At 38.3% G+C, this 14,976-nt stretch overlaps 1 non-coding gene across 1 annotated transcript; it reads left to right on the forward strand.

Annotated features, from left to right (window-relative positions):
* The first annotated feature begins 7,881 nt into the window (after positions 1-7,881).
* Positions 7,882-7,988, forward strand: LOC112761677 (small nucleolar RNA R71). Its single transcript, XR_003182061.1, has one exon. It is a non-coding gene; the product is annotated as a small nucleolar RNA R71 (small nucleolar RNA).
* Positions 7,989-14,976: the final 6,988 nt, after the last annotated feature.

A 14,976-nucleotide genomic window follows, 5' to 3' on the forward strand; every position in this document is an offset into this window, starting at 1 on the left:
CATTTGTTCTTCAAGAAGAGGAAGACGCCACCCTCACTAAGGTGGACTCATTCCTTAATCTCCTTGTCTATTTATTTTCTGTTTTCGATTACCATGCTTCATGTTTAATTATGTTTGTGTCTTTACTATATGATCATTAGTGTCTAAGTGTCTGGTGCACGAAATTGTGATGTCCAGGCTCAAACAATCCCTGGCAACGTGAGCAACTTGGTACGCGCAATCGTGATTACACTTTGATTATGTAAAATTCATGGCTCTTTCTTTCCCTGGCAATGGCGCCAAGAACATGGTGCCAATACCATGGTTCACAACTTCGATACAACTAACCTGCAAGTGCACTGGGTCGTCCAAATAATACCTTACGTGAGTAAGGGTCGAATCCCACGGAGATTGTTGGTATGAAGCAAGCTATGGTCACCTTGTAAATCTCAGTCAGGCAGATATAAATTGATAATGGTGTTTTCGAATAATAAATAATAGAATAGGGATAGAGGTACGTATGTAAATCATTGGTAGGAATTTTAGATAAGCGAATGGAGATGCTTTTCGTTCCTCTGAACCTCTGCTTTCCTGCTATCTTCATCCAATCAGTCTTACTCCTTTCCATGGCTGGCTTTATGTGATACATCACCACTGTCAATGGCTACTTTCGGTCATCTCTCGGGAAAATGATCCAATGCCCTGTCACGGCACGGCTAATCGTCTGGAGGCATCACCCTTGTCAATGGCTTTATCTTATCCTCTCAGTGAATAATATGCTCACGCACCCTGTCACAGCACGGCTATTCATCTGTCGGTTCTTGATCATGCTGGAATAGGATTTACTATCCTTTTGCGTCTGTCACTAACGCCCTGCAATCGCGAGTTTGGAGATCGTCACAGTCATTCATTCATTGAATCCTACTCGGAATACCACAGACAAGGTTTAGACCTTCCAGATTCTCTTGAATGCTGCCATCATTCTAGCTTACGCCACGAAGATTCTGGTTAGGAGATCTAAGAGATATTCATTCTAGCTTATTTCATGTAGAATGGAGGTGTTTGTCAGGCACGTGTTCATAGGGGAGAATGGTGATGAGCGTCACACATAATCATCACCTTCATCATGTTCTTGGGTGTGAATGGATATCTTAGAAGTGAAATAAGATGAATTGAATAGAAAACAGTAGTACTTTGCATTAATCTTTGAGGAACAGCAGAGCTCCACACCTTAATCTATGGAGTGTAGAAACTCTACCGTTAAAAATACATAAGTGAAGGTCCAGGCATGGCCGAGATGGCCAACCCCCTAAAACGTGATCAATAGTCTCCTAAGATGAACAATGGATTAAAACTAAGACCAAAGATACCTAATACAATAGTAAAAGGTCCTATTTATAATAAACTAGCTACTAGGGTTTACATGAGTAAGTAATTGATGCATAAATCCACTTCCTGGGCCCACTTGGTGTGTGTTTGGGCTGAGCTTGAGTGTTGCACGTGTAGAGGTCCTTCTTGGAGTTGAACGCCAGCTTTTGTGCCAGTTTGGGCGTTCAACTCTGGTTTTGGCTCCTTTTCTGGCGCTGGACGCCAGATTTGGGTAGAAAGCTGGCGTTGAACGCCAGTTTATGTCATCTATTATTGGCCAAAGTATGAACTATTATATATTTCTGGAAAGCCCTGGATGTCTACTTTCCAACACAATTAGAAGCGCGCCATTTCGAGTTCTGTAGCTCCAGAAAATCCACTTTGAGTGCAGGGAGGTCAGAATCCAACAGCATCAGCAGTCCTTCTTCAACCTCTGAATCTGATTTTTGCTTAAGTCCCTCAATTTCAGTCAGAAAATACCTGAAATCACAGAAAAACACACAAACTCATAGTAAAGTCCAGAAATGTGAATTTAACATAAAAACTAATGAAAACATCTCTAAAAGTAACTAGATCCTACTAAAAACATACTAAAAACAATGTCAAAAAGCGTATAAATTATCCGCTCATCACAACACCAAACTTAAATTGTTGCTTGTCCCCAAGCAACTGAAAATCAAATAGGATAAAAAGAAGAGAATATGCTATAAATTCCAAACTGTCAGTGAAACATGGCTTCAATCATATGAGCGGGACTTATAGCTTTTTGCCTCTTGAATAGTTTTGGCATCTCACTTTATCCATTGAGGTTCAGAATGATTGGCATCTATAGGAACTTCAGATTTTGAATAGTGTTATTGATTCTCCTAGTTCAGTTTGATGATTCTTGAACACAGCTTCTTTATGAGTCTTGGCCGTGGCCCTAAGCACTTTGTTTTCCAGTATTACTACCGGATACATAAATGCCACAGACACATAATTGGGTGAACCTTTTCAGATTGTGACTCAGCTTTGCTAAAGTCCCCAATTAGAGGTGTCCAGGGTTCTTAAGCACACTCTTTTTTTTTGCTTTGGACCTTGACTTTAACCGCTCAGTCTCAAGTTTTCACTTGACACCTACACGCCACAAGCACATGGTTAGGGACAACTTGGTTTAGCCGCTTAGATCAGGATTCTATTCCTTTAGGCCCTCCTATCCACTGATGCTCAAAGCCTTTGGATCCTTTTTATTTCCCTTGCCTTTTGGTTTTAAGGGTTATTGGCTTTTTCTTTCTATTTTTTTTTTCGCCTACCTTTTTTTTTTTTCTGCAAGCTTTGTTCTTTGCTGCTTTTTCTTGCTTCAAGAATCATTTTTATGATTTTTCAGATTATCAAATAACATGTCTCCTAGTCATCATTCTTTCAAGAGCCAACATATTTAACATTCTTAAACAACAACTTCAAAAGACATATGCACTGTTCAAGCATACATTTAGAAAACAAGAAGCATTGTCACCACATCAATATAATTAAGCTAAGTTCAAGGATAAATTCGAAACTCATGTATTTCTTGTTCTTTTGATTTAAAACATTTTTTTTAAGAGAGGTGATGGATTCATAGGACATTCATAACTTTAAGACATAGTTACTACTATTGATGATCATGTAATGAAGTCACAAACATAGATAAGCACATATCATAGAAAACGAAAAACAGAAGAAATAAGAACAAGGAATGAATCCACCTTAGTGATGGTGGCGTTTCCTTCTTGAGGAACCAATGATGTCCTTGAGCTCTTCTATGTCTCTTCCTTGTCTTTATTGCTCCTCCCTCATTGCTTTTTGATCTTCTCTTATTTCATGAAGCATGATGGAGTGCTCTTGATGTTCCACCCTTAGTTGCTTCCAATAATTGTGTGGAAGAAAATGTATCCCCTGAGGTATCTCAGGGATCTGTTGATTTGCAGTCAAATGTTCTACCACTGAGCTATAGACCTTTGATGGAAGCTTTTGTCTTCCCTTTCCTCTTTCTAGAGGTTTCTCTGGCCTTAGGTGCCATCAATGGTTATGGAAAAAACAAAAAAAGCTATGCTTTTTACCACACCAAACTTAGAATGTTGCTCGCCCTCGAGCAAAAGAAGAAGGAATAGAAGAAGAAGAAGATATGGAGGAGATGGAGGGATGTGTGTATGGATGTGAGTGGTGGATGTGAGTGGTGGGTGGGAATCCTGTGAGATTCACAGATCCTGAGATGATCCTGTGGGTCCACAGATCCTGAGATGATCCTGTGGGGTCCACAGATCTTGAGGTGTCAAGGCATTTACATCCCTGCACCAATTTAGGCATGCAAAATGCCCTTGCACACAACTCTGGGCGTTTAGCGCCAGGTTGGTGCCCATTTTGGGCATTCAACAACCATTTGTTGCCATTTCTGGGCGTTCAGCGCCAGGATGTTGCCCATTTTGGGCGTTCAGCGCCAGAACCATGCTCTGTTCTGGCGTTTGAACGCCAGGCAGATGCTCCTCCAGGGTGTGATTTTTCTTCTGCTGTTTTTGTTTCCGTTTTCAATTTTTATATTTATTTTGTGACTCCACATGATCATGAACCTACAAAGACATATAACTAAGAAAAATATAGTTAGATAAATAAAAATTGGGTTGCCTCCCAACAAGCGCTTCTTTAATGTCAATAGCTTGACAGTGGGCTCTCATGGAGCCTCACAGATGTGCAGAGCTTTGTTGAGACTCTCCAACACCAAACTTAGAGTTTGGATATGGGAGTTCAACACCAAACTTAGAGTTTGGTTGTGGCCTCTGATGTGCATAAACTTGATATGCTACGATTTAGGAAATTGCACGATCGGCAAAATTCCTTCCGGCAAGTGCACCGGTTATCGTCAAGTAAAAACTCACAATAGAGTGAGGTCGAATCCCACAAGGATTGGTTGAGTGAGCAATTCGGATTAGAAGTATGTTCTAGTTGAGCGGAATCAAGATTTAGATGAGAATTGCGGAATGTAAAATTGCATGAATTAAAGAGCGAGAAGCTAAATTGCTGAAATTAAAAGGGATGGGGGTGATTGCATGAATTTAATTGCAGAATGTAAAGAGAAAGTGGTAAATCAGGAATGGGGAGTTCATTGGGTGTTAGGAGATATTGAGATCTCCGAATCAAAACAACTTTTATCCCTTCCTCAACCAATGCATTCATTGAATTTTGCTTGGCAATCTTATATGATTGGATCCCAATCCCTTGGCTCACCAATTCTCTCTAAAAACAAACAAATTCCCAATCCCTTGGTTTAAATGTTCATTAGAAGAGATGATGCTCGATCACTGATTATACCACACAGTTTCATGAACCACAATTTGGTAGGATTACATGTCACAATATCCATCCAAACCCCAATCCAATTCACTGTGAGAAAGCTTCTCTAGCATGAATCCTCCATTCCTTTCCCAAGGTTCCGAAGGATTCTAATTATGGGTAGTTTCTTTCCCAAGACAACTACCCAATGGAATTAGATCGAGAAGCTTTCTAACAAAATTCAAGAGAAAAGATTGAAGAAGAAGATAAAACTATTATTGATTCACTGAATTACAATAGAGCTCCCTAACCCAATGAAAGGGGTTTAGTGAGTCATAGCTCTGAATTCAATTACAAAACTAAAAGAAAATGATCCAAAGTTCTCCGTGTGTAAAAAAAAGTTTTCTACTAACTTAAATTCTATCCTATTTATACACTTTCTAAATTGAGCTTCTGTTGTGTTTCTTGGGCTTTGAGGCCTTTCCCTGATTTCCTTTTGCTTTGGGTTTATGGTCCATAATCCTGATGAGGCTGTGATCCAATTCTGTAACATTCATTGAGCAAACTTAGTGATAAACAAGTAATGACACAAGACTCAACAAATTGAAGCTCCAGACTCATCAATTCTTCAGGCCCAATCCCATAAACCATGATATTCAATTGGGTTTCATACCATAATACGTTTAAGTTAATGTTTGTGCTCAAATGCTAACTTAAACTTCAATATATTTGGCCCAGAAACCCCTTTCAAAAAGTGGCGTTTAAGTTGAAGTTTAAGTTTCAGTTTAAGGTTAAACTGAAACTTAAATGTGGAAATGGAAGAAAGCAACCCAGGAGTGTGAAATGTCGAACACGTTTAAGCTTCAGTTTAAGGTTAAACTGAAGCTTAAACGTGGAAATGAAGAAAGCAACCCTGGAGGAGCAATTGGGTCGAACACGTTTAAGCTTCAGTTTAAGGTTAAACTGAAGCTTAAACGTGGAAATGAGAAAGCAACCCTGGAGGAGAGAAATATTCGAACACGTTTAAGCTCCAGTTTAAGGTTAAACTGGAGCTTAAACGTGGAAATGCTCCTGGTGCCTTTCTTACTTCTGGCGTTTAACCTCCAGTTTAAGGTTAAACTGGAGGTTAAACGTGGAAATGCTTCCTGGTGAAATTCTCATTCTGGCGTTTAACTTCCAGTTTAAGGTTAAACTGGAGGTTAAACGCCAGTTCCAGCATTTCTTAGCCTTCATGATTCTGGCGTTTAAGCTCCAGTTTAGGCTTAAATTGGAACTTAAACGCCATTTCCAGCATTATATGGCTTGGTAGTTTAAGTTCCAGTTTAAGCTTAAACTGGAACTTAAACTCCACATGTGATATTCAAGCTTCCTTTATTGATTTTGTTGCTTCCTTGCCTAGCCTCTTCTTCCCTGAAATCATCCAAACAATTGCATCAAAGTCTTGCAAAATTTCATGAGAAATCTTCCATTCATAGCATTCAAGTAATATAACTAAAAACTCATGGAATTTGCATCAAAATCATACTGTTTGGATGGTTCATTGCTTTGTTATTCATTTAACCATTCTTGGTTACTTTAAGCTCAAGAAAATGCATAAAACAACTAAAACTAAGAGAAAAATGCTAGTGAAACTAGCCTAAGATGCCTTGGCATCAGTCTCCCAACACTAAACTTAGAGTTTGACTGTGGGGGCTCTAGTTGACTCTGCTTTGAGAGAAGCTTTTTCTGCTTCCTCTCCATCGTTGCAGAGGGAGATCCTTGAGTTTTAAACACAAGGGAGTCCTCATTCCATTGAAGGACTATTTCACCTCTGTCAACATCAATCACAGCTCTTGCTGTGGCCAGGAAAGGTCTTCCTAGGATGATGGATTCATCCTCTTCCTTTCTAGTATCCAGGACTATGAAATCAGCAGGGATGTAAAGGCCTTCAACCTTTACTATACGTCCTCTACTTGTCCATATGCCTGTTTTCTTGAATTATCTGCCATCTCTAGTGAGATTTTAGCAGCTTGCACCCTATAGATTCCCAGTTTCTCTATTACAGAGAGGGGCATGAGGTTTATTCCTGAACCAAGGTCACACAGAGCCTTAAAGATCATGGTGCCTATGGTACAAGGTATTATGAACTTTCCAGGATCCTGTCTCTTCTGAGGCAATGTCAGTTGATCCAGATCACTTAGTTCATTGATGAACAAGGGAGGTTCAACTTCCCAAGTATCAATGCCAAATAATTTGGCATTCAGCTTCATGATTGCACCAAGAAACTTGGCAGTTTGCTCTTCAGTAACATCCTCATTCTCTTCAGAAGAGGAATACTCATTAGAGCTCATGAAGGGCATAAGGAGATTCAATGGAATCTCTATGGTCTCTAGATGAGCCTCAGAGTTCCTTGGTTCCTCAGAGGGAAGCTCCTTATTGATCACTGGACGTCCCAGGAGGTCTTCCTCCTTGGGATTCACGTCCTCCACTCCCCTTGTAGGTTCGGCCATGGTGCTTATGTCAATGGCCTTGCACTCTCCTTTTGGGTTCTCTTCTGTATTGCTTGGGAGAGTACTGGGAGGGATTTCAGTGATCCTTTTACTTAGCTGACCCACTTGTGCTTTTAAATTTCTAATGGAAGATCTTGTTTCATTCATGAAACTTACAGTGGCCTTAGACAGATCAGAGACTAAGTTTGCGAGATTAGAAGTATTTTGTTCAGAGTTCTCTGTCTGTTGCTGAGTGGATGATGGAAAAGGTTTGCTGTTGCTAAACCTGTTTCTTCCACCATTATTAAAGCCTTGTTGAGGCTTTTGATCCTTCCATGAGAAATTTGGATGATTTTTCCATGATGAGTTATAGGTGTTTCCATAAGGTTCACCTAAGTAATTCACCTCTGCTATTGCAGGGTTCTCAGGATCATAAACTTCTTCTTCATGAGAAGCCTCTTGAGTACTGTTGGATACAGCTTGCATTCCATGCAGACTCTGAGAGATCATATTGACTTGCTGAGTCAATATTTTATTCTGAGCCAATATGGCATTCAGAGTATCAACTTCAAGAACTCCCTTCTTCATAGGCGTCCCATTACTCACAGAATTCCTTTCAGAAGTGTACATGAACTGGTTATTAGCAACCATGTCAATGAGTTCTTGAGCTTCTGCAGGCGTTTTCTTTAGGTGAATGGATCCACCTGCAGAAGTGTCCAGTGACATTTTTGATAGCTCAGATAAACCATCATAGAATATATCCAGGATGGTCCATTCTGAAAGCCTGTCAGAAGGACACTTTTTGGTCAACTGTTTGTATCTTTCCCAAGCTTCATAGAGGGATTTACCTTCTTTCTGTCTGAAGGTTTGAACATCAGCTCTAAGCTTGCTCAGCTTTTGAGGAGGAAAGTACTTGGCTAAGAAAGCCGTGACCAGCTTATCCCAATAGTTCAGGCTGTCTTTGGGTTGAGAATCCAACCATAATCTAGCTCTGTCTCTTACAGCAAAAGGGAAAAGCATGAGCCTGTAGACTTCAGGATCTACTCCATTAGTCTTAACAGTATCACATATCTGCAAGAATTCAGTTAAGAACTGAAAAGGATCTTCAGATGGAAGTCCATGAAACTTGCAGTTCTGCTGCATCAGAGAAACTAATTGAGGTTTCAGCTCAAAGTTGTTTGCTCCAATGGCAGGAATGGAGATGCTTCTTCCATGTAAATTGGAATTAGGTGCAGTAAAGTCACCAAGCATCTTCCTTACATTATTATTATTTTCGGCTGCCATCTCCTCTTCCTGTTCGAAAATTTCTGAAAGGTTATCTCTGGATTGTTGTATTTTAGCTTCTCTTAATTTTCTCTTCAGAGTCCTTTCAGGTTCTGGATCTGCTTCCACAAGAATGTTCTTATCCTTGCTCCTGCTCATATGACAAAGAAGAAGGCACAGAAAATTAATAATAATAATAGAGATCCTTTATACCACAGTGTAGGGATCCCTGTGTGAGTAGAAGAAGAGGGGGAGACAAAGAATGTAATATAATGGAAGAAACACAACTGTGAGGATGGCAGAGATGTGAGATGAGATGTTAGGATATGAATGAATAAATAGAATAAGATGGGGGAGGGATAATTTTCGAAAAATATTTTTGAAAAAGAGTTAGTGATTTTTGAAAATAGTTTTTGAAAAATGTTAGTAATTTTCGAAAATTTTTGAAATAAAAAAATAAAAAATAAAAATAATTAGTTAATTAAAAAGAAATTTTGAAAAAGAGGGAAGATATTTTCGAAAATTAGAGAGAGAGAGTTAGTTAGGTAGTTTTGAAAAAGTTAAGAAACAAACAAAAAGTTAGTTAGTTAGTTGAAACAAATTTTGAAAAGATAAGAAGTTAGGAAGTTAGAAAAGATATTTTGAAAAGATATTTTTGAAAAAGATAAGATAAGAAGATATTTTTGAAAAGATATGATTGAAATTAGTTTTGAAAAAGATTTGATTTTTAAAATCACAATTAATGACTTGATTCACAAGAAATCACAAGATATGATTCTAGAACTTAAAGTTTGAATCTTTCTTAACAAGTAAGTAACAAACTTGAAATTTTTGAATCAAAACATTAATAGCTATTGTTATTTTCGAAAATTTGGTATAAAAATAAGAAAAAGATTTTTGAAAAATATTTTTAGAATTTTCGAAAATAACTAAGAAATTTAAAAAAGATTTGATTTGTGAAAAAAGATTTTGAAAAAGATAAGATTTTCAAATTGAAAATTTGATTTGACTCATAAGAAACAACTTGATTTTAAAATTTTTGAAAAAGTCAACTCAAATTTTCGAATTTGATGAGAGAAAAGGGGAAAGATATTTTTTTGATTTTTGAATTTTTATGATGCAAGAGAAAAACACTAAAAAGATGCAATGCATGAAATTTTTTTTAGATCAAAACATGTGATGCATGCAAGAATGCTATGAATGTCAAGATGAACACCAAGAACACTATGAATGTCAAGATGAACATCATGGACACAATTTTGAAAAACTTTTATTGCAAAGAAAACATGCAAGACACCAAACTTAGAATTCTTTAATGCTTAGACACTAAGAATTCAAGAATGCATATGAAAAACAAGAAAAGACACAAAACATGAAAACATCAAGATCAAACAAGAAGACTTACCAAGAACAACTTGAAGATCATGAAGAACACTATGAATGCATGAAATTTTTGAAAAATGCAAGATGCACATGCAATTGACACCAAACTTATGATATGACTCAAGACTCAAACAAGAAACACAAAATATTTTTTTGATTTTTATGATTTTCTAATTTTTTTGGATTTTTATTTTATATTTTTCGAAAATTATTTAGAAGGAAAGAAAAATAAGGATTCCAAAATTTTTAATATGAATTCCAGGAATCTTGCCATGTTAGTCTAAAGCTTCAGTCCAGGAATTAGACATGGCTCACTAGCCAGCCAAGCTTTCAATGAAAGCTCCGGTCCAAAACACTAGACATGGCCAATGGCCAGCCAAGCTTCAGCATGTAATTCTGACATGACATGCCTGACATACTCATTCCCAAAGGAATAGGACATGGCTTTACAGCCAGCCAGGCTTCAACGTGCTTCATGAAACACTAGAATTCATTCTTAAAAATTTTTGAATAAAATTTTTGAAAACATTTTTATATTATTTTCGAAAACAGATGAGAATATTTTAGAAATATTTTTTTTGAAAAATTTTTGAAAAGAAAACAAAAAGAAAATTACCTAATCTGAGCAACAAGATGAACCGTCAGTTGTCCAAACTCGAACAATCCCGGGCAACGGCGCCGAAAACTTGGTGCACGAAATTGTGATGTCCAGGCTCAAACAATCCCTGGCAACGTGAGCAACTTGGTATGCGCAATCGTGATTACACTTTGATTATGTAAAATTCATGGCTCTTTCTTTCCCTGGCAATGGCGCCAAGAACATGGTGCCAATACCATGGTTCACAACTTCGATACAACTAACCAGCAAGTGCACTGGGTCGTCCAAGTAATACCTTACGTGAGTAAGGGTCGAATCCCACGGAGATTGTTGGTATGAAGCAAGCTATGGTCACCTTGTAAATCTCAGTCAGGCAGATATAAATTGATAATGGTGTTTTCGAATAATAAATAATAGAATAGGGATAGAGGTACTTATGTAAATCATTGGTAGGAATTTCAGATAAGCGAATGGAGATGCTTTTCGTTCCTCTGAATCTCTGCTTTCCTGCTATCTTCATCCAATCAGTCTTACTCCTTTCCATGGCTGGCTTTATGTGATACATCACCACTGTCAATGGCTACTTTCGGTCATCTCTCGGGAAAATGATCCAATGCCCTGTCACGGCATGGCTAATCGTCTGGAGGCATCACCCTTGTCAATGGCTTCATCTTATCCTCTCAGTGAATAATATGCTCACGCACCCTGTCACGGCACGGCTATTCATCTGTCGGTTCTCGATCATGCTGGAATAGGATTTACTATCCTTTTGCGTCTGTCACTAACGCCCTGCAATCGCGAGTTTGGAGCTCGTCACAGTCATTCATTCATTGAATCCTACTCGGAATACCACAGACAAGGTTTAGACCTTCCGGATTCTCTTGAATGCCGCCATCATTCTAGCTTACGCCACGAAGATTCTGGTTAGGAGATCTAAGAGATATTCATTCTAGCTTATTTCATGTAGAACGGAGGTGTTTACCAGGCACGTGTTCATAGGGGAGAATGGTGATGAGCGTCACACATAATCATCACCTTCATCACGTTCTTGGGTGCGAATGGATATCTTAGAAGCGAAATAAGATGAATTGAATAGAAAACAGTAGTACTTTGCATTAATCTTTGAGGAACAGCAGAGCTCCACACCTTAATCTATGGAGTGTAGAAACTCTACCGTTAAAAATACATAAGTGAAGGTCCAGGCATGGCCGAGATGGCCAGCCCCCTAAAACATGATCAATAGTCTCCTAAGATGAACAATGGATTAAAATTGAGACCAAAGATACCTAATACAATAGTAAAAGGTCCTATTTATAGTAAACTAGCTACTAGGGTTTACATGAGTAAGTAATTGATGCATAAATCCACTTCCTGGGCCCACTTGGTGTGTGTTTGGGCTGAGCTTGAGTGTTGCACGTGTAGAGGTCCTTCTTGGAGTTGAACGCCAGCTTTTGTGCCAGTTTGGGCGTTCAACTCTGGTTTTGGCTCCTTTTCTGGCGCTGGATGCCATATTTGGGTAGAAAGCTGGCATTGAACGCCAGTTTACATCGTCTATTCTTGGCCAAAGTTTGGACTATTATATTTTGCTGGAAAGCCCTAGATGTCTACTTTCCAACGCAATTGGAAACGCGCCATTTCGAGTTCTGTAGCTCCAGAAAATCCACTTTGAGTGCAGGGAGGTCAGAATCCAACAGCATCAGCAGTCCTTCTTCAACCTCTGAATCTGATTTTTGCTCAAGTCCCTCAATTTCAGTCAGAAAATACCTGAAATCACAGAAAAATACACAAACTCATAGTAAAGTCCAGAAATGTGAATTTAACATAAAAACTAATGAAAACATCCCTAAAAGTAACTAGATCCTACTAAAAACATACTAAAAACAATGTCAAAAAGCGTATAAATTATCCGCTCATCAGTGTCTATGCCTTAAAGTTAGGAATATGAATCCATCACCTCTCTTAAATGAAAACTGTTCTAAAAACAAAAGAACAAGAAGTACATGGTTTCGAATTCATGATTGAAACTAGTTTAGTTATTTTGTTTTCTGAATGAATGTTTGAATAGTGCATATGTCTTTCGAAGTTGATGTTTATGATTGTTAAATATGTTGGCTCTTGAAGAATAAGGAAAAAGGAGAAATGTTATTTGATAACCTGAAAAATTATAAAAATGATTCTTGAAGTAAGAAAAAGCAATGAATACAAAAGCTTGCAGAAAAAAAAAATATAGCGAAAAAAAAAGAAAGAAAAAGAAAAAGCAAGCAGAAAAAGCCAAAAGCTCTTTAAACCAAAAGGCAAGAGCAAAAAGCCAATGGCCCTTAAAACCAAGAGGCAAGGGTAATAAAAAGGATCCAAGGCTTTGAGCATCAATGGATAGGAGGGCCTAAAGGAATAAAATCCTGGCCTAAGCAGCTAAACCAAGCTGTCCTTAACCATGTGCTTGTGGTGTGAAGGTGTCAAGTGAAAACTTGAGACTGAGTGGTTAAAGTCAAGGTCCAAAGCAAAAAAAAGAGTGTGCTTAAGAACCCTGGACACCTCTAATTGGAGACTTTAGCAAAGCTGAGTCACAATCTGAAAAGGTTCACACAGTTATGTGTCTGTGGCATTTATGTATCCGGTGGTAATACTGATACGCGGAAAACTTGTCTCACAACAAATCTCCCTTCGGCAAGTGTACTGAATTTGTCGTCAAGTAAAAATTCACAATAGAGTGAGGTCGAATCCCACAGGGATTGATTGATCAAGCAACTTTAATTAGAAGAATATTCTAGTTGAGCGAATCCAGAATTTGGGTTGAGAGTTGCAGAAAATAAAATGGCGGGAATGTAAATAACAGAAAAGTAAATGCTAGAATTAAAGGACTGGAAGTAAATGACTGAAAATAAATTGCAAAATTATAAATGGGAATGGGGGATTTGCTCATAAAAGTAAATGGCAGAAATTAAAGAGAATGGGTAAGATCAGAGATGGGGAGTTCATTGGGCTTAGGAGATGTTGCAATTCTCCGGATCAAGTTCATTTTCATCTCTTCCTCAATCAATGCACTCATTGATCTCCTTGGCAATCTTAAGTGATTGAATTACAATTTCTTGCAATTCAATCTCTCAAATCTTAATCAACAGCCAATTCCTTGGTCAATTGCTCATGAGAAGAGATGAAGTATGGTCACTGATTATACAACATGCATTTTCCAAATCAAGTATTGAGAGGGTTATAGTCACATACCCATCCAAACCCAATTTGGTCCAGCATGAGAAAGCATTTCTAGCTTGATCTCTTCATTCCTCTTTCAAGGTTCAAAAGAGATCCAAGTTTGAATAGCTTCTCTTCCAAGATAACTACCCAATTGGATGAAGATCGAAAGCTTTCAAGTAAAATCAAGAGAAAAGATAGAAGAAGAATAATGAAAATTAGTATTGATCCATCAAATTACAACAGAGCTCCCTAACCCAATGAAAGGGGTTTAGTTGTTCATAGCTCTTGAAAATGAAAACAAAGATGGAGAATACATCATAGAACTAGAAATTGCAGAGAAAGTAAAATACAGAGAGTAATTCTCTTTTTCCAACTTCCAGAACTCCTTAATAATTCAAAGCTACTCCTATATATACTATTTCTCTCAGCTTCTAGTTGGCTCTTCAAGTCTTGGGCCTTTGGATCTTGAGTTTGAAGCAGTTCTTTTCTTCATTTGGGCTTGGCTTTACTTGCAGAGAGAAAGTGCTAAGTGGGCAGAGACTTTAGCTCAGGGCGTTAGGGGTGTTAACATTTAGTGAAAGTATAAGTTCGAGAACGTTAGTGACACTTAACATTTTCACTAACGTTCCAATGCACCCCTTTGCCTCACGTTAGAGCCCACGTTAACTAGGTTAACGTGGCTTCTAACGTGGCCTTGCCAACCTTCGAGAACGTTAGTGACACTCAACATTGTCACTAACGTTCTAGTGTGCCCCTTTTTGCTTCACATTAAAGCCCACGTTAACTAGGTTAACGTGGCTTCTAACGTGGCCTTGCCAAACTTCGAGAACGTTAGTGACACTCAACATTGTCACTAACGTTCCAATGTGCCCCTAGATCTCACGTTAGAGTCCATGTTAACTAGGTTAATGTGGCTTCTAACGTGGCCATTCTTAGCCATCCCAACGTTAGTGACAATGTTGAGTGTCACTAACGTTGGCTCATCATTCATTCCTCATCGTTAGCTTCCACGTTAACTAAGTTAATGTGGAAGTTAACGTGGCTCCTTGGGGGGTTGTGTGGTTGCTTCCAACGTTAGTGACGATGTTGAGTGTCACTAACGTTGTCGACAACTCTCACTTCTTATGTTAGCTTCCAACGTTAGTGACGATGTTAAGTGTCACTAACGTTGGCTCAACTTCCCTTCTCCACGTTAGAGTGCACGTTAACTTAGTTAACGTGACTCTTAACGTGGGCAATGATGGCTTTGAGAGTGTTATTGGCAATCACTTTTCTCATTAACCTTGCAAGTTACCTCCCTTTCCTTACTTCCTTTGGTCCTGAAATCAAGCAACAGAGTGCATCAAAGTTCTAGTCCAAGTCATGGGTAATGCAACATACAATTTGTCACTAAATTTATGTAAAATCCTCATGAAATAATGTAAAATGCACAATGTA

The sequence above is a fragment of the Arachis hypogaea genome, chromosome 16, assembly GCF_003086295.3.
Source record: "Arachis hypogaea cultivar Tifrunner chromosome 16, arahy.Tifrunner.gnm2.J5K5, whole genome shotgun sequence".
NCBI lineage: Eukaryota > Viridiplantae > Streptophyta > Magnoliopsida > Fabales > Fabaceae > Arachis > Arachis hypogaea.